The 25,801-nt window shown below is 39.8% G+C and overlaps 1 long non-coding RNA gene across 1 annotated transcript in view; it reads right to left on the bottom strand.

The window, feature by feature from the left end:
• The window catches only part of LOC143653236 (uncharacterized), a 125,792-nt gene that overhangs the window by 18,910 nt on the left and 81,081 nt on the right, over nucleotides 1-25,801 (bottom strand). Inside the window, exon 2 of the long non-coding RNA XR_013161185.1 lies at nucleotides 19,551-19,617. This is a non-coding gene — a long non-coding RNA (uncharacterized LOC143653236). The remainder of the gene's footprint in view (nucleotides 1-19,550; nucleotides 19,618-25,801) is intronic.

Raw genomic sequence — 25,801 nt, 5'->3', positions numbered from 1 at the left:
AAAAGATAAAAGAGAACCCTTAAAAAGTGCCATTGTGGTGAAGAACTGGGGGAAGGAAACAGCTACTATGTGAGTCAGCCCAGACTTTCTTCTGTCTACTCAAGGAACAAATGTCTTAATCTGAAGGGAAGGACAACAAATGCTTTCACTTTTAAGGCACTGGTGAAAAATCACTGTAGCTGGAGAAAAGAGCCTACTCTGGGGGAAGGGGGAGGAATGGAGACTGGGCCCCAGCTGTACCCAGGAGAGGGGGAGGAGAACTGAGAAGGCCATACCTCTGAGACCCAGGAACATGATGCCTGCCAATGGCTGGGACTTAAACAGGGTGACAGACAATGTCCTCACTCCACCCTCCATTATCTGGATACTAAGCTTCAACTAGCAAATAATAGAAGAATGCTGCTGGCAGAGGGACAGAAGAGGAATAAACAGGACCTCAGGCATCATGGTCCTGCACCTTGCAGGGTAGCAGAGGCTATACCTATTAGCTAAATGATAATCACATAGGGCTTAGTGTTCCTCCCTTACTGCCACATGGAACTATGTCACAATGCAAGATAATATGAAGCAGATGGACAGGTAGATGGATGGATAGACTGAAAGACTGCACCAAAGTTCAGTAAAAAAGCTATATTTACATGTGCCTTGGAGGCAGGACTTTTGTCCTCATTTATAGCTGTATCCCCAGTACCTAACACATTACTTTACACATAGTAGTTTCTCCATAAATATCTGTTGAATAAAAGATGAATGAAAAGGAAGTAGGTGATAAATGGTCTTCTGTGTCAAATGCTAAGCTTGTCTCGCTTGTCCACATCCATGTTTAAGGTTGACTCCTGTGTCTCCGCTTCTCCAACAGGCTCTACTAAAGCTTGAGGGAAATTCAAAGACCAGCTCCTTTGAGGCTGACTTTTTCACACAATGAGCTGGGAATATCTAGAAGTTCAGTAGGCTTTCTAAAACCCTGGTAAAAAAGCAAAAAATTCTGAAGAGTTCACAGAGCAGAGGGCACATAAGTTTCCCAAGGGTATCTGAGAAGATATCCTTGGATACTGTCAACTTTCAACACTACTGATCATCACACTAGTGTTCAGAAGCAAGTACTCCTTCCACAATCAAAAAATAAAGCATTGTTAACAGCATCCAAGAGAGACCCTCACCAGAGGAAGTTGGTCAGGATTCATATGGAAAGGGAAGCAGCCAACAATCTGTTCTGGCAGGTGCTCTGGGTGTGACTGTATAAAGCAGAAACTCATATTTTTAATGTATATAATTTTCCTTTTATCATGTTGGGTTTCAGAGATAGGAGGGGACAAGTTCTCTATTTACCTTGCAGTGCTATCTTGTATTCAGTAATTGCTTATGCAGGATCATGTTTATCGTGCCAACAAGAGCAACACACTGTCCTTGAAATCAGTGTGAATATGCTTGACTTAAAAATAACTGGAGTGTTGCTTGGTCCCCTGGGCATTCTCTGAAGAAGAACTCTTGCCAAAGAGGCTCTGCTTCTCTGGGGCAAAAATTTATAAGAAAGAGAAAACTGCATTTTATACATCATAAAAGTATTTCTGTAGACCTGAGTTTTTCTTTTCATAATACATAAGACCACAGTGAATAACCAAGTTTTGGTTAAAATTCTTCATAGAAACAGCATGAAAACATGGACCCTCAGAATCCAAAAATGTTTATTCAGGATACCCTTCTTGTCATGGTGGAATAGGACTTTGTTCACAAAACCCAATTTCAAGGTTTATCCAAGCCCACCAGGTAGACACCTATGAATCATTCAAGCCAACTCTGCAGAGACCATCTGCTGCAGAATAAGTTGCATTTATTGTACAGAGGTGTCCAGAGGTTTCTCCGTGCTGTCACTTATTCTCTTGCCCTCCATGAGAGGACCCCTTTCTTCCCTTGTTTCTCAGAAAGACAAGCCACTCTCAGAACAGTACACAGCTCTGAGCTGAGGGAATGGTGGCCTGTTCACAAGTACTAAATTCACCACTCTGGTTCACCAAGTATGCAGAGATGCCACAGAAGTCTGCCATGCAATACACTGAGGTCTTGTCTGTTACTATCCCCTGCCCTGAGCAGACAAAGTGAGTTTATGCTGTCCATTCTCTGTTTGCCTCCTTAGATCTGTTCTCTACCTTTCTCTGCCCTGGGAGGTAACTCCTAGGAACCCTGCCACCAGTGGTCCTTTGTTTCCTGCCTTCTGCCTTCTGGGTGACTCATCCAATAAGAGGCACTGCCAAGAGATTAGAGGGTGGAGGAGGAACCAGGTGTCTTTGTCCTACTTCCTCCACACTCAGCTTTTGTAGGGTGGTCCCTTCTCCACATCCAGCTTTCACTGGGTTCCAATAACACTATTCGCTCCTCTACTTTTCAAGCCTAGGGAAGGGAAAGGCTTCCTGCTTTTGCTGGCTTCTGGATTTCAGCATTCTTTGTTGACTCCCATAACCCTGGCCATACCTCTAAAAGTCCTCCCTCATTAAACCATCCAATGTGGAATTGTGTTTCCTGGCAGGGCTGTGGACAGTGAACAGGTACAAAGGAAAGGATATTAGAGTTGTATTAAGAGAAGCTGAATTCTAGATGCTGTTCTGCTTCTTCCTAGCAGTGTAACCTTGAACTAAACACTACCTCTCTGGGCTCCTAGTGTTCAGACAGCTGAACCTCATCATCAAAAGGAGGAGGCTGAAGCCCACATGACCCTCTCAACCTCCCATTTCTCCTCATTAACACCAATGATCTAAGGCATCCCTTCAAAACCCTGGGCCTCTAAAGAACAGCCTTTGAAAGCAGGACAAGTCAGTCATACTTGTCCCATTAGAGAGTTTGATAGCTGATATCTGATTAGATGACCTCTCTGGAGAATTTATAAAATAATTATGATCACAACTCACTTAAAAGTGATTTTGAGGGAGATTCACAAGGCACTCTGGAGAAGCTAATGAGCAACTCCTCACAGAGCCAAAGATCCTGGAGGACTCAAGGAAGCTGACTTGGCAGAAAAGAAGAGAGGGGAAGCATCTAACAGGGCAAACCCCAGAATAAGAGGTGACTTAAAGATGAGAAGAAGAGATAGGGGACCACTGCTCGTGTTTTCCTGAGCTGTCTGAACACTAGGAGCCAGAGGCCTTGTGGTTAATGAGGGGTGGGGGTAGAGAGAGGCCTCCTCACAGAGACCCTCAGTGCTTGATTTCCATTCTCAGGTCCAGACCCCTAAACCCTAGGCAAGGGTGGCCTTCAGCATATGCAACCTCCACCACAGCTCAGACCTCACCCTGTCATAACAGACACTGGCCAAACATGGGTTCTAGAGGCTCCTGGAGAAAGGAAGAGAGCAGTTAGAGGGAGAGTGGCACCGGGGATGTGGAAGGAAGCTCTCAGGTCTGTGGCTATTTACCACCTTATAGAAGTATTTCATCATTTTAACTACCAGTACAAGCACAGTAGTTAGCCTTGCCACCAGATGACAGTTTGAACCCAAAATAAAATAGCACCCATGAACTGAGTGCCTCTTTTCCACCTGCTGTCTCCTGGCTTCAGTCCATCCTTCCACCCTTGCATACTGGGATTCTTCCAGCCCAACTCTTCTCTCCCCCTGATGCTTTGGCAGTCCCAACCCCAATTCTTTTCTAGCAGCCGGGAGAGTTAGCTCAGGAGAATCTGAAAACACAATTGCCCAAACTCCCTGAGGTCTCTTGACAACTGTCCTTCAGACAGATCCGAAAGTGAATCTTTTCTAGTGGAGGCCATACCCTCTCACAATTATAAACAAGCAGAAAAAGTCATTGTCACAAAGCAAAACAACCACCATAAATCAGGTTGGGTTCCCTAATTGGTCTTCAGTGAGGAAGTAAGGGAAAAAGGATAGGATAGGGGGAAAAGTGAAGTAGGAGTGGCATCTTAGCTGGGGTCTGAGCCATGGAGAGTTCCAGGCACAAAGTGCCCAGCAGATCTGGTCCCCTCCTGAGGCCAGGAGGCTGGCCCTTCTCTGTCCCTTCAAGCCCACGCCTGGGGGCTACCAGAAGTGGGGAGGGAGAGCCCCAACCCCACAGCAAGGCACCACCCATTCCCTCAGGTGAAGGGAGCGGCCAGGAGCCCTCACAAACACCTTTTATGCTTAACAAGTGATTGACAAGTACATTTGAGGTAACCAGGAGTCAAAGAGGCGTTTCCCAAAGTCACACAGTTAATCTAGGGAGAGCTGGGACCAAAATCCAGGCCTTAAGTGTCTTTTTCAGAACAATATATTCAATTAATGTAGATGATTAAACTAAATTGCTGGCTTTAAGGAATTTGTATTTGGAATGAGGCCAATGTTTGCATGTTTCCATTCCTGATTAAAAGCATGTCCCCTGGCTGTTCTCCATAATGGTCACAGGCTTACCCGGAAATGAAGACAACTCTCTGGGAACCATGACCTCTTATCAGGACTTTCCCACAGGCTTTTGTGAACGTAATTTCACATAGGTGGGGCCCCTATTCAACCACATGTGTGTGGGGAGGGGAGGGCATTTAGAGGGTTGAAGTATTTCCACCAAGGTCAAGTGGCTGTTTAGCCCCCAAGTCTGCTCTAGAGCTCACATCCCCTGATTCTTTATCTAGTGCTCTTTCTGCCCCCTTATAATCCTTCAGTCATTCAACAAACATGTACCAGGCTTGTGCTAAGGACTGGGGAAAGAAACAATGATGACAAAACCCAGTCCATGCCCTTTGACAGCTTGAGTCTGATGGGAAAACTGAAACACAAACCATGGCACAGGCCCAACAGCATTGTGTGTACCAGGTGTGCTGGGAGCACAGATGGAGGACCATCTCAGGCTTCCTTCGGGAGACTACAGAGGAACAAGGTGAGAACTGAGACTGGAAGGATCTGGTAGGTATCTGCCAGGCTAGAATACTGTGAGAGAAGGAATCATTCTAAGGGACAGAAGGAGTTACATGGGGAAAAGCATGCATGAGCATAGCATGCCCAGGTAGCTCGCCATGGCAGAAGCACCAGATGTGAGCAACAAGCCACGATGAGGTGGGATAGGTCAATAGGGCCAAGGATGAAGAGTTGTCCCTAAGTACATGCATGTAGCAGTAACTTCCACTGGAGGGGCCCCATGAAGGGTGAACCTCAGAGTTGTTAAAGGATTTCCAAATGAATCATGATACAAGACTGTGCAATAACTGCCCCACCTGGAAGCATGGTATCTGGTGATTTTTAAGAGTCTCTTACCAAAAATGGGTAGAAAACAATAAAATAATAACAATACTTACTAAAGTAACTGCCACCTGTTGAGTGTATAGCATGCCAGGCACCAGAATGAGCCTAATACAGGGTAATGATCAGAGTCAGGCTTATCACAACATCTGCTGGACTTATATCCCTCTGTGTGATGAAGATGTGAACATGCTTAAGAACAGAGAACCACCCCACCTTCATGGCCAACCAGGCCCACTCCCACGCAAGGAGCTCTAAGCCTCCTAGGATGAGCCCAGCCCTCCTGGGTATCTCGCACCTACTCTGGACATCCAGCCCCACCCAGTCCAGAGTTTATGGGCCTTCCTGGGTTCTGAGCTTCAACACCCTGTGGTGAGTCTGGGGCCCATACCAGTACCCCTCACACCACTTCAAGTTGCTCTGCACACACTGAGGATGTTAAGCAAAGATTTAAGGAAGCAACTCTCACCCCCACCCCAGACACAGCTGCAAAGTACAAGCTGTGCATGCCCATCTTGACAGCTTGTCTGTCTGCTGTGGCTCCCCTGGAGGGAGAGCAATTGATTCCCTGGCATCTTACCTTCCCTGTGATCAATGTCTCCTGGCATTTGTTAGACTTTAACACCTCCTCTGCTGCCCTTCAAGGGGCAGGTTCTTTCAGTGGAAACTGTGAACACAGCTCAGCTGAAGGGAGACAGTTTGTTTTGTTCTCTCTTTCCACTTTTCAGTGAAGAAAAATCAAGGCAAGTTAGACCAGAGAATAAAGGGGACAAATCTACAGCAGAGAACTAAAAAACGCCAAGGTGCAAGGTCTCAAATGGTATGTATTCTCAGAGGGTTAAAGAGAGTGGCCTAGTAAGGGATCCAAGTTAGTGACTTCTTACACGGTGACCCTCACTTGATAAGAAGCTGTGACACTCTATCCTCACCCCTGACAGACCCTAGAATCTCATAGGTTAGGGAGCCATACCTCTAGATTCTGAACATTTTTTCATCTCCAAGAGTCCCTTTTCTCTTGCCAATAGTCAAGGAAAGGACTAAACCTTAAACTCTTTGTATGTGATATCTTAGAAATAAATCGAGGTAGGAGATTCTGCTGAAAATTTGGTCCTGTGAAAAGTGGAACCAAGGCATGGCCTGTGGGGAGGTTGAGACTCCAGGCAGGTAGCTCACTTTCATAGAGCCAAATAAGCAAGCCATTCACTTCTCCCAGCTTCAGCTTCCTCATCTGTAAGAAGGGGATAATATACACTTCACATGAATATTGTAAAAATGAAGGGCAATAATACATGAAAATAAGTTAACACAGAGTCTGGCAAGTAGCCAGAACTTAATAACTGTTCCCTCCTATTATTAATAATTTTTTAATGTTTGGAAATGTGGCTTATTTCTTTGATTAAGCTGCAAACTCCTTGATGAGGGCAAGATCCATATTTAATTTTACATCTGTCTTTCCTCCAGGGCCAGGCACAGTATTTGGAACAGAGCAAGCATTTGATAAATGCTTGAAGAATAAGTAAAATAATTTAAAAGTGAATGAGGGAGAGAAGAAAGATTGACCAACAAAACCCACTGCGTTGACTTAAGCCATGCCTAATCAGCCAAGAAGCTAGGTAAAAGGGTGACACAGCAAACCCTAAATCTAAAGGCCCCAAATCCTTTCTAAGACAGTCCTACTGTGTGTGGGTCCTGACTCAGGCTGCAGTGAGGCTGGGGAGGTGATAGGAGAAGGAGGTTGGAGAAGGATCTGGGAACACAGTGAAAATTAAATGATTCACTTTCAAAAGCTATCAAGCTAAATTCAAAATATATAATGGATCACATGGGAATATAGATGTGATTTATATATTTATAAATGCATATTTATATATTTATATTTATGCTTAATGCTTTTTCTAAAAATTTAGTTTCCTTGGACAGCTTGACAAGTCTCCCGGGACCCACTTTATGACAGGAAAGCTATTTCCAGACGGTCACGTTAAGAAACCAAGTCTCTGCTGAGAATTTTGGCGTGCACCCCAAGTACTAAGAGGATGCAAGGGACTGTCCCATTGGCCCTGCTGAACTGATCTGGGCACAGGCTCCCTTTTCCTCGTTCAGAGCAGGGCTGGGATTCTAAGCCAGGAAAAAGTTCCCAGAAAAGCGATGGGTCATAAAGCACGAGGGCCAGAAAACTAGAGGAAAGATCAAGTATTTGAAGGAATGTAGGGAATGAAACACTTTGTTTTCACAACAAATTAATTTAGGAAGCACACGCATTCATTTTCTTTCAAGCCTGCTTTAGAAAATATCCATATTAGCCTTTGCAAACAATGATCAGGAAAAGTGAGAAGGTGAGAAGTAAATCAGAACCAAAGGCTTAGAAAGGGAGCAGGAAAAACCCCCGCCTGACTAGAAGAGGTCCTATCCTGATTTCAACTCTCCCAAGTGCTCCTGGGGGATCTCCTAATGAGCCTGCTGGGTCTCACCATGGACTCAGCCCCTCCCCAACCCTTTGGCAGAGTAGCCCTCCCCGGTCAGCACCCACAGCAACTGTGGACAGTAAAAGTCCTCTGTGGTACCTGACACCTACCCATGTGTGGTGTCTCATGGCTTCTTGAAGGCTCCTGTGTCTCAGAACGGGAAGTGGGCTACACAGCCAGGCTTTCCATCCCTCGGTGGACTGCAGAGCCCCCATCCTCTTCTTACTCTTCCTCTCTGGCACAACCCTGCCTGCAAGCCCCTCCCATGCCCTGAGCTCCTACGCAAGAGCCTGCTTGTGCTTCTTTTCAAACAAGCTCTTGGATCTTTCCGAAAAAAATATATCAATACTCAGTATGGGAAACACTAGACCCCAAGGGAAGGGAGAAAGAAAAGTAAGGAGGAAAGAATTCAAATAGTGAAAGAGAGAAAGGAACAAAGCATTTCTTGAGCATCTTTCCAACAATTTCATAAAGTGGACCTTATTATCCCCCATTTTACAGATAAAGAGGCCAAAGCCCTAGAGATTAAAGAACTGTCAAGAGTGTACAGCTGACAGAAGCAGAGTTGTCTGGCTCCAAAATTTGCATCCAATAAATTCTGCTGAAGAGTCAAAAGTGAATTCATTTCTAGAATTGCGAGAAATTAGCAAATTCCCCTGGGAGTAAACAAATCATCAAATTACATGGAGTGATCCCAAACTCCCCATGCCTGCTGTGACACCTGCACCTAGCCAGACCCGCACTGAGGCTATCTAGCAGGCCACTGCCCCCACACCCTGAGAATAACGGGGGAGTGACTGCTTTTCACTGTCCTGTCTTCTAGGACTTCTGAAAAACCAGCCTTCCCCAAAGATTAGTTTAGCCCTCCCTATTCAGTAATTTCAGGGAAACGGCTGCTGCTACACGGTGGTCTTGGCACACATCCCAGGGTTAGGGCTTCACAAAAATAGCCAAGGTCCAAAACGTGTCCCATTACAACCCTGTGGCCCAAACTGCCACCCCAAGTCATTCTATTTTTTTTACATACGTAAAACTTAATTTTTAAAATATCCTCAATTCAAATTTAAAATCTGGGGATTCTCTACTACCCCCAAAGAATTAAGCAACATGAACTACAGAGAAAATTCATTTAAAAATATTATTTAAAAAATGAAAGATGATATCCAATAGGCATTAGTCCAGTTTCTAAGAGTCAGTACAATTCCCAATGTAGCCAGAATGCCAGAGTTAGTAAAGTTGTCTCACACTTTGGAATTATAATTTAATTCCTTCCATAGAGCAAGGGATAAGAAAAATGACATGACCCAAGAAGGGAAAAACTGCTCCCCATTGACTCTACTGGATTGATCCCCACATTTTCAACCCGAGATGTTATTGGGTTTTCCTTTTCCACTGACCCTTTAGATATTTCCCCAGATATCCTGTCATCACTCTTTATCTCACTTTTTGGCTGAGCATGTGGAAACTTTTTCTGGAACAGAGCATGTTATCCAGCAGCAAGACTCCATATTTTAAAACATGAGTGCATATGTGACTGAGTTTTCAATGAGAATGCCCCCCATGTCATCCCTCCTCAAAACCATGAGTCAGCACAAAAAGCAGGAGTCCTCCTCCTAACACACCAGAGACCTTCATCGCTTCAGATCTAGGTCTAAGGGATCACAGGAAGCAGGAATCCAAGTCATTCTATTTATATATGAGTACATATGTATGTATATGTATGAATGAATATGTACACATAACATATTCACGAATGTTCTGCTTCATTTCAAGATCTATCTACATCATATATATATATATATATATATATATATATATATGTGTGTGTGTGTGTGTGTGTACAAACTTAAAATGAAACAAAATGCATGTGAATTCAGGTACTTAGGTGCTCATCTGCCTGTAGGCTAAGCCAACACTATACACTTCAGCAGGATTTTGTTCAGCAGGATTCCTTCAACAGGATTCCAAGAAAAATTAACAGAGGAAATAGGGAGAGGTGTGGAAGAAAGCTGCTTCATGGCACAGAAAATGGGTGTGCCCTGGAAAAGCCTCTTTGCCCCTCCTTTCCCTTCTAGGTGCTGATATTTAAATCAGGGCAAGGAACTTCTCAGAAATAAGTTCATTATTGCTAACTTTTGAGCCCAAGCTGCCCAGAGTCTTGAGCCCAAGTTAAGAGGAGCCATCAAGGGTGAGGAACCCAAGGTCTTCAATGGCTGAGGCCACCTCCTCCGGAGATAAGCTGGGAGCTCAGCCACAGCTGCTTCAACTGTGAATTGTTTTCATGATAGCATAAAAAAAAATGTTTCTCATATTTCAGGGCCCCTTACAGGCACACACTACGTTCAACTACGAAATGACTTTCCTCTCTACCATAAATACGCCCTCCTACATTGAGATTTGGGCAAAAAACTGAAGAGAAATCATTAAGACTGGTAAATCAAGGTAACTTTCTAGACCATTAATGAGTTGGGGATTTTTCTTCATGGGATGTTCATTTTTAATTCAAAGTGTATTACCTGAGTCTAACACTTTCTTCATAACACCCTCCCTCCCCAGCACTCACTTCTCTGGGATGTATTCAAAGACAATCAAGTCAGCCTTGGGCTAAAGAATTGCCTTCTTGAAGTCCTACGTCCTTTCATCTTCCACACTCACATCACCCTGGTGCCTTAAGGACACTGTGAAAGATAAATCAGAATCGAGTATGCAGTCTCTAGCCTTTTATTCAGGTAATCAACGTTTTACTGCAGCAAAGGAAGCCAGAATTAGCTTTGGGGTTGTAGGGATAGCAAAGTGTTTTGATAGACATAGAAAGAAAGTTATTTTTGACTCCTATTGATTGGACCAGGGTTCATCCATCTTATAGGGGTGGGTTTAGGAGAGGTGAGCTTTATTTTGTATTAGGTCAAAGGTAATGAACTAGGGACTTCTGGGTCAGCTGTCTTAGTGGGATTACAAATTTCAAAAGATAAAGAAGAAACCCAGGTGGCATGGTGTTTGGGCTTTTGCTTTGTTTGTTTGTCTTATTTTGTTTTGTTTGGCTGAGGAGACCCATAATTATTATCAACATAAACATGTGAAAGTAGCAAGATAATGGAACCCACATTCAAAGGCACATGTGAGGTAGGTGTATGTCATGGGGAAAGGAAGGAACATTTTAAATTATCCCATTAAAGAGGATCTGAAAAGAAAGAGAAGAAAAAGCAGGCTTTCAGCTCAGGACAGGCAACAGGTTGGGAGAAGACTTGAAAAAAACAATAGGAGTTGAGATGAAAAGAGAAGAGAAACTGAGGAAAAGGTAGAGTTGATTGATGTAAGGTCTGTTAGATTCAGGATGATGCAGGGAAAGTGAAGCCTTTGCCACAGGCTACTGCGGCTCCCAGACAGGCAACAGAGCAGCAGAGTGCTGACCTGGAGAGACAAAAATGAATGGCCCTACCTTAAACAAGGCACAAGTGGAGTCACCATGTCTCTGAGTTTAAATATTGCCCACCCTAAATAGTCTCAACGTGGAGTCAAGTTAAGTTGTACACTAACTGGATTGCCTAAGTATTGCCATTGTGTGATAGGTGCCTATGAACCTAAACATAAAACATAGCCCTAGGCTCAGAGTTCAGTCTGGCTCCCTGGAACCCTCCTGCCAAACATCTGACTTCCCTAGACTTGACAACTTGCGTATCTTACCTGAATATAGTCACCAGAATTCTCCCACAAAACTGGACTGCTTGGCTCAACTTGAAACTCAATGTGTGTGTGTGTGTATGTGTGTGTGTGTGCGTGTGTGTGTGTGTTTTCTCTAATGCTAGACTACGGCAAAACAGAGTGAAACTGCAAACATGGTGAGATCCCAAGAGGAGAAGGCAGGGAAAAAGTAATGGCCAATCAGATGGTGGTGATGGCAGCACAATATGAATATAATTAAGAGCGGTTAATAAAAATTTGAATGTGGTTAAAGGAGAAATCTCTTTTAAACAAAATAATAGTTTTGGTTTATTTCCATAGCAGTGGAATCTTATATATTGCCCTAGGTGTTCTTTAGGATTGGCTGGAAAGGTCCTGGTTGGGGTTTGGCAGGTTATGATATGTAGCAATGTCTAACTGAAGCTTGCATAAGAGAAGCCTCCAGAGAAGCCTCTCGACTCTATTTGAACTCTCTCAGCCACTGATACTTTACTAGTTACACCTCTTTTCCCCCTTTTTGGTTAGGATGGAATTGTTTTCTTCAGTGAATGACCCCTTTATTATTGTATAATGGCCATCTTTCTCCCTGATAGTATTCTTTGTTTTGAAGTTGATTTTGTCTGATATTAGTGTAACCACTCTGGTTTCTGTTGGTTTGTGTTTGCCTGGTTTATTTTTTTTACCATTCTTTTTCTTTTAGCCTAGGTATGTCTATGCTTTTAAAATCAGTTTCTTATGTATAGTAAGATCTTATTTTATTCAATTAAAAAATCCATGCCTTTTAATTTGATTGTTTAGACTATTCTTAATATTCCCAATATGTTTCAGTTTAAATTTACCATCTTGCTATTTGTTTTCTATTGGTTGCATATGTTATTCCCTTCTTTTTACTTCTATTGGATTACTTTTATTTTTTATCATTTCATTTTTTCCATGCTGTTGAATACTAGTTACTCATTTTTGTTGCATTATTTTAGTGCTTGCTTTAGAGTTCATAATACATATTCTTCATCCTTAACTTTTCACAGTCTGCTTTCCAAGAATTAAACTACTTCACATATAATGTAAGAACGTTAGAACAATATAATTCCATTTTCTCCATATTATGCCTTGTGCACTGTTGTCATATATTTTATTTCTACATTTGACACAAACTCATAAGAAGTCAATATAAGTTGTTTTGTTTTAGTTATCTTTTAAAGAGATTTAAAATAAAGAATACTGTTCATATTTACCCTTTCTTCTGCTGCTGCTTCTCCTTTTCCCCTTCTCCTTCCCTCCTCCTCTTTCTCCTTCCCTCCCTCTCCTTCTTCTTTCTCTTCATCTGAATCTTCTTTTCTTCTTCATTAAATTCCGGCCTCACTTCTTTCTTCATAAAATTTCTGGCATCATTATTTTCATCTATCTAAATCACTTTTTAAAACATTTCTTACAATGCAGTTCTGTGCGTTCTGAATTCTTTCAGCTTTTGTTTGATGAAAATGCTTTTGTCTTCATTTTTGAAAGTCACTTTTATTGGGTATAATATTCTGCCCCCCTTTCTTTCATTACTTTAAAGATGTCACCTCTTTTTCTTTTGGCTTGCATAGTTTTAGACAAGAAGTCAGCTATCATTCTTAGTTTTGTTCCATTGTAAGTAAAGCCTCTTTTATTTCTGTCTGCCTTTAAGACCTTTTTTTTATCTCTGGTTTACAGCAGTTTAACAAGAATGTACCTAGGTGTGTGTGTGTGTGTGTGTGTGCACGCGCGTGCGTGCGTGTGCACGCGCACACGCATGCATATGTATTTAATGCGTTTTCCCTGCTTGGGCTTCTCTGAGTTTGTTGGACCTATTGTTTGTTGTTTTTCATCAATTCTTAAAATTCTTGACCTTTACCTCTTCAAATATTTTTGCCCTGTTCTCTCTCTCTTCTCTTCCAGAACTCCAATTTCATTGCTTGTTAAATCATTTGATAATGTCTCAAAGTCTGTGGATACTCTGTTGTGCTACTTGTCTTCTTTTTTCCCTGTTTTGATATTTTTATTGACTTATCTTCACTTTCATTGATTCTTTCTTCTATGATGTCCAGTCTTCTGATAAGCCTATTTAAAGAGTTCTTCACATTTGATATCACATTTTTTATATCTAGCATTTTAGGTTCCTTTTCTAGTTTTTATCTTTCACTTGACATTTCCCACCTGCCTGTCCATATTCTCCACTTTTAACATTAATCATAGTTATGTTAAAGTCCCTGTCTGATGGTTTTAACTTCTGGACCATCTCTGTCACTGATTCTGTTAAGTACTTTAACATTCAACAGTGGATCATTTTGAATGATTATTTTTCCTGCTCCTTTGTGAAGCTTGGAATTTTTTTTTTTTTATGAATTTTGTGAATAGTACATAGGATGACTAGTACAGACCGGGGTAGATAATATTTATGACCAGGACTGGGCTTGCCTATTCTGCTCTCAGGCCATCAGTGTTGTGAGTCAGGTCTGTCTAGTCAGGAGTTGAACTGGGTTCAGGTTTTATTGTTGTTATAGTTACTTACACACTTAAAATTACTCCATTCATGGATTGCTGCTACTTTGTACTTATTGTGAAGCCTGAAGTGTCCAGGAATTTTTCTCAGTGTTCCTGTTCCACTCCCAGCTTTTCTCTCTTAATGCTCTTTCCCTTCCTTCAGTGGTAGAAAGATGTGGTTTATTATGCAGTGTAAGTCACATGGTGGGGACAAAAGGTGTTCTCAGTTATCTTGCACCTATAGGATATCTTAGGTACATCCTATAGTCCAGAAGCTTGAGGTGGGATTTTCTTAGCATATCTCCCCTCCCCTAATACATCAGCCTTATATTAGTGGGGGATCTTGTCCATGAGCAAGTTTCCTATCCCTCCCCCAGAGGCTTTGCATCAGTGTGGGTTCTTGGCCCAAGCATGTTTCTTGCTCATCTCTTAGCAGCCAATGGGTTTTGCCTATTGTCAATGCGTCAGATGGGGACAACTTTCCTACCCCATCAGGAACTGACCTTTGTCTGGGACCTGGAGGTCAGAGGGGTGCCAGCAAGGGAGGATTGTCCTGCACTCAGTAATTCTCCTGGCACTCAGAAGATTCCTGTAGAAAAGAGCTGGTTATTAGATGTGGACTTCCTATATGTCTTTGGCTGCCAGGGACCCTAAACTGTCATGCTAGCCCACACTTAGCCTTTAAAATTTTGTTAAACTTTCAGTTTCCTTATTTATACCTTCTATTATTACCTTCTCTTCTTCTTGTGTTCTCCCTGAGGCTAAACAGTTGGTATGGCACACCTCTCCTTTGAGAGGGGCTCCTTACCTTTTGGAATTCAACTCATCTGATTGTCTTGCAATGTCAGCCCTATGGTGGGCTTGAAAAAGTTTTTATTTTTCTATTCTCCAGCTTCTTTTTGTTTTTATTGTTGTCAGGAGGGGAGGAATGTTCTCTTGTGACTTTCTATATCATAAGTAGAAATGGAAACCCTCCATCCCCATCTTTATTTAAACTATGCACAAGCCCTTCACAACTCTGCTCTGGTTTCAAAAAGAAAAAAAAAAAGACTTCTTCCACAAGATTTACTTACAGGATCAATGGATTACATGGCAGTTTACTTTCACTTTCTTTTTTTAAAAATCCAAATAAAGATATGGATACCAGAAAAATGAATATATGTACACACATACAAAATATCTGAAAAGAGTTTAAAGTGATTCCATTTTGAGAAGGTTCTTGGTAAATCTGGAAAGTAAAGAATGTACTGCCTTGCTGGTTGATTTGTCCAAATTTTTGTACAATTCTCGTTTCTTTTGCCCTGGTTCACTTATTCTCTGTTATCACGAGGCCTGGTTAGTTTGTTAAGAATACTGGGCGGGCAGGCCATGGTGGCTCAGCAGGCAAGAATGGAGACCAGTAGAATATGCTGGGAAGTGTCTGCTGGCTAAAGAAAAGGAAATCTCAATTTAATCCTGGTTCTGCTGTCAGCTAATTATATGCCTTGGGGCACGCCTCTCAATCTAAAACAATAATTACTATAAAGCCTCTTAGATCATTGCTCCACTGTGAGTCTACAATTTTCACCTTTCCTTATTACTCTTATGGGCCTAGGTTTTTATAGAGAGTTGTTTAAGGAGAAAGGGCTTTGGTATCAGTTAACTTAGGTTTGAATTCTGGCTCTACTTTGTAAATTTTGGCAAGTTACTAAGCAATTTTAAGCTGCAATTTTCTCATCTATACAGTGAGGATATTAATAGCATACTCTCACCCATAGGGCTCTGTGGATGAAAAGTGATAATGGATGTAAATTGTATAGCACAGTGCTAAAGTTCATAATAAGTTCTCAATGTATAGGATCTGCTTTTTGTTTTTCACTTGAAATTATATCAGAAACATTATTTCATAAGTCTATAAAATCTTTATAACTGTCATTTTATGGCTAGAGAGTAGGCTGTAATGCAAATATAAATTGCTATGACTAACTCAGTTCTATTTTGTTTCACGGGTTGTTTCCAATTTGGGCGCATTCTAGATAATACTATAATTAATGGCTTTTTCCATGATACGTGTGTGTGTATTTTTTTTTTTTACTTAAAATACTGATTTGCTTTAGTAAAATCATTGAAATCATAATTCTGGGTAAAGGGTATGAAGCTTGACATGGTTCTTGCTAAATATCCAAGCATACCTTTTGAAATCACAGTAGAGACCAGAAAAAGGTGTCACCCCCATCTCTGATCCTCATGGGGATCAGAGCTATTCCTTGCTCATTTTTATACCCTCGATAAAGATGCCTTCATTTTGTCTGTTCTTCTGCTGAATGAACTGTCCTGGCCTTCCCCACTCATCCTAATGGCTCATTATTCACACCTGTCACCCATTTCCGTGGTTCGGGAAAACTGCAAGTCTTGTTTCATGCAGACTGCCTTTGCTTGGGGGCCTCTCAAGGAGAAAAGCAGCCTGCCGTTGCCTGTAAGATGCCCATTTTGCAGCTCTCTCCTTATTCAGCTCAGTAGGAAGTATACATTATCTGGGAGGGGTTGGTCCGTGGCTACTTAGAAGTTTTCAAGTCAGCCAAAGAAGCAGGGCCTCATGTCCTCCATGTAGAAGTTCTCATTTTTTTATGCACATTCCATTGCTTGAGAATAAAAAGTCTGGAGGACACACTTCCCTTTTCTAACAGTGCCGGCTCCCTCTAGCTGCTCCCACCACAAGACTGCCACTACTTTCCTTTCTTTTCCTTTTCTTTCATTATAGAAGTTGTAGGCTTACAGAAAATCATGCATAAAATACAGAGTTTCCACATACCACCCTATTATTAACACCTTGCATTAGTGTGGTACATTTGTTACAATTCATGAAAAAACATTTTTATAATTGTACTGCTAACTATATCCATAGTTAGGGTTCACTTTTTAAAAAAACTGTTGTTTAGTAATATATATACTAATATTTTCCCTCTAAGAACACCTAGGGCGTTATATTCTACAAAGGTTCCATACACTAGGGTAACTTTCCAAAAACCTACAACCTCCATATGGGTCCCTGGACCATATAAATCCTGAAACCCAGAGAGCCCAGCCTCTCTAGAACATTAGATAGTTCCATCTCCCTATCCCATATTACTGACAGCCCTTTCCAATGTGAAAAATTTAGAATGGCCATAGCCAAAACACCCCTAAAGAGAGGGACAGAAAGATCAAAGGTGATGGTGGAGTTATACAGAGAAGACAAGATTCAACAAATGAGTATGACTGCTGAATCATTACATTGACATCTCTTTTAGATTCCAGTATCTTAGAGCAGTTAGAAGATACTAAAATTGTGGAATTGTAACCCATGTCAAATCCTGAAAAAATTCTACAACTAATTGTGGTGCTGTGCTTCTAAATTTATTACTTTTTTTTATATAATGTTATTTTTCACAAAAAAAAAAAGAAAGAAAAAAGTCAATTGTGGTGACAAAAAATATTTAAACCTTCTAGTCTCCTATATTCTGGAGTAGCTAGAAGGAAAAATCTGAGAGGATGGTATGGTAGCCCATGACAAACTCTGGGATCTGTCCTGTAACTACTTGTTGAAGAGTGTTTGAAAACTATTGCTTTTTTATTTCTTTGCTTTGTATATATGTTATACTATACGATAAAAAAGTTAATCATGGCCCTAAACTGTAGTCCTTAACATATTTAAATGTCTGTATAGGGTACACAGGTTAGCATGACTTTACAATACCCTCAATTGACTCCCCTCCACCCAATAACACTCAATTGGTTTGGATTGAATTGATCATTTTACCCACAACACGGTTCAGCTGATTTGGGCTATTAGTCTATCTCCTACCTATTTTGGCATATTGATCATCCATGCAATCAGCATGCTTTGGTCCAGAAGTTGGCTGAAATTGCAGGTTACCTATTCTTTGATTTAAGGATTTCATTTATATTAACCTAGCATGAGTGAGGATAGAGAACCAGTTTTATTACCCAGCGTCCCTGGATCCAGTATATAACAAGGAAATGATAATATTTGTTCTGTGAATACTTCAAAGTGACTATAACTTTAGTGAGCTGATAGCATCTTGATTTATTTATGGTAATCAGAAGAAACAAGAGTTTGCATGAAACAATATCCTGAATGACTATACAGTAAATATAAATTACAATTATTATTATTGTAACTGTCATGTAAAACTCATGTAAGTCCTCCCTTCCTCATAGCCATTTATTAAAAAAGAAAATAAATATAAGATTGATTCTACTTAGTTTTTAAAAAAAAAGAAAAAAATAGCAATCCTAAATATATATATATATATCTCTAACAACAGGACTTCAAACTACATGAAGGAAAACTGACAGACTAAAAGGAAAATCAAACAAATCTACAATTATGGTTGGAGACATTAACTTGAAAACAAGTAGCAGAAAATCAATAAGGCTGTATCCGACTTGAACAAGTTTCAACAAATTTGACCTAATTGACATCTAGAGATTACTGCACCCAACAACACGATAGTACACACTTTTTAAGTGCACATGGAACACCCACCAAGATAGACCATATACTAGATCTTAAAAAAAAACTCAACAAATATGAAAATACTGAAATTATGCCAAGTATGCTTCTAATCAAAACAGAGTTACTGGAAATAAGTAACAGAAAAATAGCTAGGAAGTCCCCACATATTTGAAAATTAAGCAACACGCTTCTAAATAATCTATGAATCAAAGAAATCAAAAGAAGAGTTGAAATTAGAAAATATTTTGACTTAAGTGAAAATGAAAACACAATGTATAAAAATGTATGAGATGTAGCTAGAGAAGTGCTTAGTGGGAAATCTACAGTACTAATTGCACTTATTAAAAGAGAAGAATATCCAAGCTTCTACCTTAGGAAACTAGAAAATTAACATGAAATTAAACCCAAAGTAAGCAGATAAAAGGAAGTAATAAAGATAAGGGCAAAAATCAGTAAAAGAGGCCCAGAAAAAAACAAAGAATATCAACAAAACCAAAAGTTGGTTCTTGGAAATACCTAATTAGACTAATCAAAGATAAAAGAGAGAAGACATAAATTACCAATATTAGGATAAAATAGGGAACATCATCACAGATATTACAAATTTTAAAAGATAATGAGGGAATATAATCAATAACTTTATTCCAATAAATTCAATATCTCAGATGAAAATTACAAATTCATAAAAGAAATGAACTACGAAAGCTTACCCATAATAATATAGATAAGATAAATTCAGAAAATTGACTCTGTAGTTAAAAACATTCGCACAAAGAAAATTCTGAGAAAATTCTAAGATGGTACATGAAAAAATATTACAGACCATTATCCCTTGTGAGCATAGACATAAACATCCTTAACTAAATATTAACAAATCTAATCCAACAAAATATAAAAATGATAATATACTTTGACCAAATGGGCTTTATCTCGAAATACTAATTTTTGAACTTGAACTTGGCTCAAATTTTGGATATCAATTAATATAATTCACTATATCAACTGACCTAAAACAGAAATATCAGCTCAATAGACAAAGAAAAGGCATTTAACAAATTCAACATCCGTTCTTGATAAAAGCACTCAATAACTAGGGAAAAAAAGAAAATTTTTTCAACTTGATAAGGGGCAGTTATGAAAAACCTACAGCTAATATTTTACTTATTATAAAGGACTGAATGCTTTTTACCTGAGATTGCCAAGAAGGCAAGGATGTCTTCTCTCATCAGTTCTATTCCAATATTATACTGATGGTTCTATCCAGGGCAGTCAGACAAGAAAAAGAAATAAAAGACAAACAGATCAGAAAGAAATAAGCAAAACAATTTCATTTATACATCACATGATTGTCTGTCTATGTAGGAAATCCTAAAGAATTTTTTTAATCTACTAGAATCAAGTAGATTGAGCAAGGTTGCAGGACACAAGGTCAACATAAAACAATAAAGTGTATTTCTAGATTTTAACAACCAATAGTTGAAAATTAAAATTTTAAAATACTATTTATAAGATTTCTCGCCTGCCATGCGGGAGACCCAGGTTCAATTACTGGTGCCTGCCCATGCAAAAAAAAAATACCGTTTACAATAGCATCAACTCAAACAAAATATTTAGAGCTAAATCTAACAAAATATTTGCAAGATCCATATACTGAAAATGCAAACTTTGCTTCGATAGATTTTTAAAGATCTAAAGAAAATGGAGAGGTATGTCATGTTCATAGTTCAAAAGACTCAATATAATTAAGATGTTAATTTTCAGCAAATTGATCTAAATATTAAATACTATGGAAATCAAAATTCTAGCAGGCTTTCACGCTGAAACTGACAAGCTGATTCTAAGATTTATGTGGAAATGTAAAGGTCCTCAAATAGCCAAAACAATTTTATAAAAGAATTAACAAAATTGTAGGACTCACATTAACTGATATCAAGGCTTATCGTGGACTACAGAAATCAGAACATATCGCTCAACAGAACAAAACGGAGAGTCTAGAAACAGACTCAAACATACATGTTCTTTGATTTTCAACAAAGAATCCATTGTGACTCAATAGGAAAATGACAGCCTTTTCAACAAGTGGTGCTGGAATAATTGACTATCTCAATTATTATTGATCTATCAATAGATCAAAACAAACAAGCAAACTAAAAAGGTATTCAACCCTTACTTCACACATTATTCATAGATCTAAATGTAAGAGCTAAGATTACAAAACTTCTCAAAAACAAGATAAAATTTTAAGATTTTGAGTTATTCAAAGATTTCATAGACAGGACATAAAAGCATGACCCATAAAAGAAAAAAAATATTAAAACTGGACTTCATCAAAATTCGAAACTTCTACTCTTCAAAAGAGTTATGACAATTAAAGATAAAGCAACTGATTGGGTGAAAATGCTTGCAAAAATTCACATTTGACAAAAGGCATGAATACAAAATACATAAAGAACTGTTACAACTCAATAATAAAGAAACAAAAAGTGCATAAAATACCTGAGTAGACACGTCACTAAAAATGGTATGCAAATATCCAATAAGCACATGAAAAGATGCTCATATTACTCATGTAATCTAAAGTTAAAAAGACTGACAATCCTTTTTCAAGTGTTGGTGAGGGTATGGAGAAATTGGAACTTCTGCTTACTGCTTGGCAGGAATACAAAATAGTACAGGCACTTTGGAAACCAATTTGGCATTTTGTTATAGAGTTAAACATTTATTTACCATGCACTCCAGCAACTCTCCCTGTAAATAACTAGTTATTTACCCAAGAAAAATGAAAACCTGTACCTACACAAAGATCTGTATGCAAATGTTCATAGCAGCTTTATTCATCATAACTGAAATCTGCAAACAATCTAAATGTCCTTCATCTGGTGAATGAATAAGCAAAGTACAGTATATCAACACAATGGAATATTACTTAGCATTTAGAAAAAGAATTACTGGTACATGAAATGATAAGGATGAATCTCAAAAGCATGAGATTCATCCTTATGAAAGTATTAACTGACAGAAGCCAGAATCAAAAAGCTCCATACTTCATGATTCCTTTTAAATCATATGCTACAAAAGGTAAAACTGTAGGGACAGAAAACAGATCAGTGGTTGCCAAGGACTAGGGGTCTGGTGAAAGGATTGACTGCAGAGGGACACAAGGGAACTTTTGGGATGCAAGGGGATCATGAAAATGTTCTATATTTTTATTGTTGTGGTGGCTACATGACTGAATACATTTGTCAAAACACTTCAAATTGTAAATTTAAAAAGGGTGAATTTTATTTTATATAAATTATGTCTCAATAAACCTAGCATTTAAAAATGTGATGAAGTTTGTCAGACGTTTAAAAGATAACTACTTCATCTAACGCAAATAGAGCAAAAATGGGAAGTGTTTCTTCTTAGTTTGCAATTCTCTTGTATTTCCTAAATTATGAGCCGCTGGGCCAACACTTCCATTTGGGGGCCCCAGCTTCATTAAATTGGGCAAAGCAGTTTGCTGCCTGCAGGACCCTCTCTTCTCTGCCTTCCTTAAAGAGGCTCAGAAGATCCCCTTCTTTAAATGGCATTTATTGATCTACTGAGTGATGTGCAAGCATGAAGACTGAATGAAGATGCAGTCTCTCCTTGAAGCAAAGACTGACATTTAAAATGGAAAGAAAAAGAAATAAATAAATAGACTCTTCTGTGACAACTGACCTATGAAATACTAGTGCCAGAGGACAGCTAGGCTCTTCCACAGACCCCATTACCCTGCCTCTCAACTAACCCCCGCTGAGAGGAGACCTGACAGCAGGAGGAGAGGTTTCCTGCTGTGGATGATGATGATGGTGATGATGACAATGGTGATACCAACAGCAGGAGCAGCACAGCACGAGGTACTCCCTAAGCATTCAGTAAATATGAACTATGAGTTTGATATATATTCTCATTCAGATTACAAGACAGTCCTATGAGATAAGCACTTTATCTCCCTTCAAAAAGGAGGAGAAAGAGGCACAAAGACATTAAGTTACTTGCTCAAGATCACTCAGCTCATAAGTAACAGACCTGGGTTTTGAATCTATGTGTCTCTGACTCTACAGTTAGAGTTTATCAATGCTACTCATTCTTATGAGACCACATGAAAATGAAAAATCAACTTTTTCCTAAAAGGTGAGTGCTTTCTCTAAGCAATAAGCTCAGAGATTTTTTCCCAATTCTTTCCCTTCATTTTCCACAACTAATGAAATCCAAACATAAAATGCTTTGATTTTACCTGACTACCCTAAATCCCATATTGGGACCCAAAGTTTCCCACCTACTTGTAATAACTTCACAACTTTTCCTGAGTTCCAAGTACTGACAAAATGAGGGTCTCAAGTTTAATTTGAACTTTTATCCCAAAACAAGCCTATAATAGGGAATCAAATACTGAGGCAAGAAGACAAAGCTTGATAGGTAGGGGATTAAAGAGCTAGAACAAGATAAAATTACGGGTAAAGTAGAAATCCAACTCTCAAGCAGCCACCTCTATGCTCTGAGACCTATAATCATGTCCACCAAATTCTATCTACATCTTCAAAATCTCCATGGGGGCATGTAGAAAATACTCAGAAAATGGAGCAGGAAGAAAATCCAATTCCCAGATCTCTGATACCATAAAAGAGAACTATGTAAAACATTCTCAACCCAGCCAAATCCTCCAAAGTCATATCCTCCAACTAAGGAGAGCTGCTCAACTTTCTAAGGTAGAAATCTATTATGAGTATATTTGATCCTTCTAAAAGGTTTTTATTTCTGGATTCTCCCATTCCTTGGATTGTATACTTATCATCTGTTGGATAAGGTTGTACCTTCTTTAAATTACCTCAAAGGAGCAACTGACTTATTGGATGCTTTACACTTTACATACTCTTTTTGCATACATGATCTCATTGTCTATTTTAGATGACCCATGTGACTAGTTCTGGCCAATGACTTGTGAATGGGAATAACGTGTCACTTGCAAGCCAGACTATTACATCGCTGTGCAGGATGCTCCAGAATTATCTTTCTCTCTACTAGGAACACAGCAATGATGGAGATGGTGACTGCTTCCTCACCCCGAGAATCACAAAGAGAAGATATGCAGCACAGCTTCTGACAGGTGACAATGGACATGTGGTGTGGTGTTAAGAAAGCCACGAAGACTTGGGAGATGTTCATTACTGCAGCACAACAAAGTCTATCCCAAATTTACACTAGTCAAAATTACTTTCATGGGTCAATTAGACTAGGTATTCCATGTTGACTCTTTCTAAAACCTTCAGGTTTTAGTACTTGATCACACATTTCATCAGATTTGGTATTTCTGGGATGAAGTTGCCTAGCATTTAGAGTCCTCCTTCATGTATTTCTTCCACCATTATCACTGCCTAGCCCCCACACACGCAGACACATTCACTCACATGCACTCACACACACATACAAATATCTTGCTCCATTTGATGGCAGTAGCTCAACAAGGACCTGGTGACATGGAGCCTTTCTTGCTACATCAGTTGAAAGTCAATTAACAGAGCTACAGAATGGGTTTGAAAAAGTAACTTCCAGAGAGAATGGCGTCTTCCATTTTATAAGTGTATGGCCAAGGAAGGGAAAGATGGAGCTTAGCCTGCAGAATCAGATAAAGTAAGACAAACAGCAGGAAACGTAGAAGGACCCTGAACTTAGGGGCAGAGGAGGCAATAAAACTGTGGTGCTCCAAACAAATTCCTGTTCTAGGAAATCATCAGATAGTTCCAAGCCAGTGGGACTCTCCACTGATGCTGGCTAAAATGAAGATTCCTGGATTCCATCCCAGATCTCTGAATCAGAATCTCTGATTCATATCAGAGGATCAGGGAATATGATTGTTTTTTATAAGTCCCCAGGAGATTCTGATGATCAGCCAGGTTGGGAGCTCACTAGATTAGGTGAATTCTGAAGCCCTTCTGGTTTTGAGGTTGCATGGTCTATAATTAAAGTCAGAAAAGAATATAAAGAATTAGTGTCCCCAGATATTAGACCAGGTGCTAGTCTGTACTCATTTATCAGACAGCTCTGATAAATGTGAACAGCAAAATCTTTGGAGAAAAGATTAGAAAAATAGCCTCTTTGGTGCCAAGGTCAGACATGACTATGAACTTCATGGTAATGTGGATGGTCTACCAGAAACTAAGTTAAGCTACATGTGCCAACTAACACGTCTCTTTAATTAGCCATATTCTGATTCTCCCAGATAGGACTGGCTTTGTGGGTATACAACATGTGTGGTCTATAGAAAGGGTCCCATGTTCAGCTTAATATTCTGCTGTCACCATCTTGAAACTCTCATTAATTTTATCTTGGAATGTATGCTTTGATAAGTTAAATCTAATGAGACAACGGAGATGTTTATGAGCAGAGATACACTAGACAGCATCTGGGCTCAGGCCTTCAGGCTCAGCAGCCAGAGGCAGTTTGCATGCAAGCAGCTGACCTAGCTATATGATACAGAAGTGCAATGGGACCCTGTTCCAGCTTGCTAGCTGCCGGAATGCAACACATCAGAGCCAGATTGGCTTTTAATAAAAGGGGATTTATTTCATTAGTTCTTCAGAGGAAAGGCAGCTAACTTTCAACTGGGGTTCTTTCTTACATGGGAGGGCTCAGGGTGATCTCTGCTGGCCTCCTCTCCAGGCCTCTGGGTTCCAACAACTTTCCCCGGGGGTGATTTCTTTCTGCATCTCCAAGAGCCTGGGCTGAGCTGCGAGTGCTGAGATGAGGTATGCTAAGCTGCTTGGGCTGTGCTACACTGAGCTCTCTCATTCAAGCACCAGCCAATTAAATCAAACATCATTCATTGCAGCAGGCATGCCTCCTAGCTGACTGTGGATGTAATGACCAACAGATGAGGCTCACAAACCATTGACTCATGTCCGCAGCAATAGAACTAAGTGCCTTCACCTAGTCAAGTTGACACCTGAATCTAACTACCACAGACCCCAAGGGGGTGGTCTGGGCCAGGACCTGGGCTCAGATGGACAATGGCAATGGCGATGACAGTAGCAAAAGCAACAGCAATGGGAAGCTGGCTTGCACCCCATTCTTCAAAGACAATCCCAGTGGCATCTGCATAAATATCATCAACTCTCTGGCCTGAGTGCCAGGACAGGGATTGCCAGTTCTAGGGAGTAAAGTTTGTCAATAAATTACTACAAAATAAAAGACCACCGAGAGAAATTGTGATAAAGCATATCAAGGAATTATTAAAATTCTTCAATGAGTTTAGAATCTTCAGTTTTGAAAACTGCTGCAACATTGAAAAACAAGCATACACAGGCTTAGAATTTAATATAATGATTCTCGTATTCAATGGAAAAGAACACATTATCAGTGAAGTTTCAGATGAACAAATTATTAACAAGGAAGACAATTTTAAATTAAATTTTCCTT

This window comes from Tamandua tetradactyla, chromosome 13 (assembly GCF_023851605.1).
Source record: "Tamandua tetradactyla isolate mTamTet1 chromosome 13, mTamTet1.pri, whole genome shotgun sequence".
Classification (NCBI taxonomy): domain Eukaryota; kingdom Metazoa; phylum Chordata; class Mammalia; order Pilosa; family Myrmecophagidae; genus Tamandua; species Tamandua tetradactyla.
The sequence above is the reverse complement of the archived record's forward strand: the minus strand, read 5'-3'. Positions and strand labels throughout refer to the sequence as shown.